Consider the following 3,330-nt stretch of genomic DNA (forward strand, 5'->3'; position numbering starts at 1 on the left):
TGTTCAGAGGAGACTGCGTAAATCAGGCCTTTTTGGTCAAATTGATGCAAAGAAACTACTACTAAAGGAAACCACGAAGAAGATGAAACTTGCTTGGCCCAAGAAACATGAGCAATGAACATTAGACCGGTGGAAATCTGTCCTTTGGTCTGATGTGAGATTTTTGGTTTCAACCGCCGTGTCTTTGTCAGATGCAGAGTAGGTGAACGGATGAGTGGTTCCCACCGTGAAGCATGGAGGAGGGGGTGTGATAGTGTGGGGTGCTTTTCAAGTGACACTGTCTGTGATTTATTTAGAATTCAAGTTACACTTAACCAGCATGGCTACCACAGCATTCTGCAGCAATACGCCATCTCATCTTGTTTGCACTGACCCAAAACACATCTCCAGGCTGTCTAAGGCCTATTTGACCAAGAAGGAGAGTGATGGAGTGCTGCATCAGATGACCTGGCCTCCAATCACCCGACCTCAATTCAATTGAGATGATTTGGGATGAGTTGGACCACAGAGTGAAGGAAAAGCAGCCAACAAGTGCTCAGCATATGTGGGAACTCCTTCAAGACTGTTGGAAAAGCATTCCAGGTGACTAACTCAACAAGCTGGTTGAGAGAATGCCAAGAGTGTGCAAAGCTGTCATCAAGGCAAAAGTTGGCTACTTTGAAGATCTCAAATATAAAATATGTTTTGATATTTTGGTTAATACATGATTCCATATCTGTTATTTCATAGTTTTGATGTAGAAAATAGTAAAAATAAGATTTTTACTATTTTATTTTTACAATTATTTTATCCATTTTAGAATAAGGCGGTAACTTTAACAAAATGTGGAAAAAATCACATTTTGTTAAAGTTACCGCCTTATTCTAAAATGGATAAAATAATTGTAAAAATAATTTGACCTTCATATATATATATATATATATATATAGTGCATTCGTAAAGTATTCAGACCCCTTGATTTTCTCCACATTTTGTTAAAGTTACGGCCTTATTCTAAAATGGATAAAATAATTGTTTTCCCTCATTAATCTACACACAATACCCCATAATGACAAAGTGAAAACAGAAATACCTTATTTACATAAGTATTCAGACCCTTTGATATGAGACTCGAAATTGACCTCAGGTGCATTCTGTTTCCAATTGATCATCGTTGACATGTTTCTATAACTTGATTGGAGTCCACTTGTGATAAATTAAATTGATTGGACATGATTTGGAAAGGCACACACCTGTCCATATATGGTCCCACAATTGAAAGGTCATGGAATTGTCTGTAAAGCTCAGAGACAGTACTGTGTTGAGACACAGATCTGGGGAAGGGTACCAACAAATTCCTGCGGCATTGAAGGTCCCCAAAAACACAGTGGTCTCCATCATTATTAAATGGAAGAAGTTTGGATCCACCAAGACTCTTCCTAGAGCTAGCCTGCAGGCCAAACTGAGCAATCAGGGGAGAAGGGCCTTGGTCAGGGAGGTGACCAAGAACTCAATGGTCACTGACAGAGCTCGAGAGTTCCTCTGTGGAGATGGGAGAACCTTCCAGAAGGACAGCCACCTCTGCAGCACTCCACCAATCAGGCCTTTATGGTAGTGGCCAGATGGAAGCCACTCCTCAGTAAAATGCACGACAGCCCGCTTGGAGTTTGCCAAAGGGCAAACCTTTACTCCACTCACAGACACGCTTACAAAATTCTCCCTTCCCCTCCATTTGGCAAATCTGACCATAATTATATCCTCCTGATTCCTACTTACAAGCAAAAACTAAAGCAGGAAGTACCTGTGACTCACTCAATACGGAAGTGGTCTGATGATGAAGATGCTAAGCTACAGGTCTGTTTTGCTAGCACAGATTAATCCTATTGCATTGAGGAGTATACCACATCAGTCACCGGCTTCATCAATAAGTGCATCAATGACGTCGTCCCCACAGTGAAGGTACGTACATACCCCAACCAGAAGCCACGGATTACAGGCAACATTCACACTGAGCTAAAAGGTAGAGCTGCCGCTTTCAAGGAGCAGGACTCTAACCCGGACGCTTACAAGAAATCCTACTATGCCATCCGACGAACCATCAAACAGGCAAAGTGTCAATACAGGAGTAAGATTGAATTATACTATACCGGCTCTGGCAGGGCTTGAAAACTATTACGGACTACAAAGGGAAGCCCAGTCGCGAGCTGCCCAGTGACACGAGCCTACCAGACGAGCTAAATTACTTCTATGTGCAATTCGAGGTAAGCAACACTGAAGCATGCATGAGAGCACCAGCTGTTACTGTAACAGTGTGACCACGCTCTCCATAGCTGATGTGAGTTAGACCTTTAAACATGTCAACATTCACAGATGGATTACCAGGACGTGTACTCGGAGCATGTGCTGACCAACTGGCAAGTGTCTTCACTGACATTTTCAACCTGTCCCTGACCGAGTTGGTAATACCTACATATTTCAAGCAGCCATAGTCCCACCATAGTCTCTGTGCCCAAGAACACCAAGGTAACCAGCCTAAATCACCTGACCCGTGTAGGAGTACAATTACACACATGGATAACATATAGAGGTATAAGATAGGTGAACAGTATAATTACATTTACATTTAAGTCATTTAGCAGACGCTCTTATCCAGAGTGACTTACAAATTGGTGTATTCACCTTATGATATCCAGTGGAACAACCACTTTACAATAGTGCATCTAACTCTTTTAAGGGGGGGGGGGTTAGAAGGATTACTTTGTCCTATCCTGGGTATTCCTTGGAGAGGTGGGGTTTCAGGTGTCTTCGGAAGGTGGTGATTGACTCCGCTGACCTGGCATCGTGAGGGAGTTTGTTCCACCATTGGGGTACCAGAGCAGACATAGACATAATAACATACATGTCAGACAGAGTGGCGCCTAAAAGCAATTGGACATTAGACATATGGTCTGACCTTTCCATTACAAACATACATGTCAGACAGAGTGGCGCCTAAGTGGCGCCTAAAAGCAATTGGACACTAGACATATGGTCTGACCATTCCATTACAAACATACATGTCAGACAGAGTGACGCCTAGAGGTAATTGGACACACTGGGATAGAGGGTCCAGCCACTATTATAAACAAATTGAAAGCAGATGGTGGTGAATGACTTCATAGGGGACGGACAATACTATGTGTGTATAAATAGAGTAGCTGGAGTTCTGAGAAAGCAGTGGTGTTCCGCGGACGATCCAGAATGTGATACAATTTGGGGGTTTTTAAATTTTTAAAAAAACAAATCCGAAAAAATATTTTGAAAGGGTTCACAAAGTTCTTGTAAGAGTTTATATTTGAAGTGAATTTTCTG

General features: G+C 42.1%; 1 long non-coding RNA gene across 1 annotated transcript; it reads right to left on the minus strand.

Moving 5' to 3' along the window:
- Positions 1–2,657: 2,657 nt before the first annotated feature.
- Positions 2,658–3,172, minus strand: LOC139023335 (uncharacterized). Its single transcript, XR_011474468.1, has 2 exons — positions 3,017–3,172; positions 2,658–2,932 (listed from the first exon to the last, which is right to left on the minus strand). It is a non-coding gene; the product is annotated as an uncharacterized lncRNA (long non-coding RNA).
- Positions 3,173–3,330: the final 158 nt, after the last annotated feature.

Source organism: Salvelinus sp. IW2-2015, linkage group LG31 (genome assembly GCF_002910315.2).
Source record: "Salvelinus sp. IW2-2015 linkage group LG31, ASM291031v2, whole genome shotgun sequence".
NCBI lineage: Eukaryota > Metazoa > Chordata > Actinopteri > Salmoniformes > Salmonidae > Salvelinus > Salvelinus sp. IW2-2015.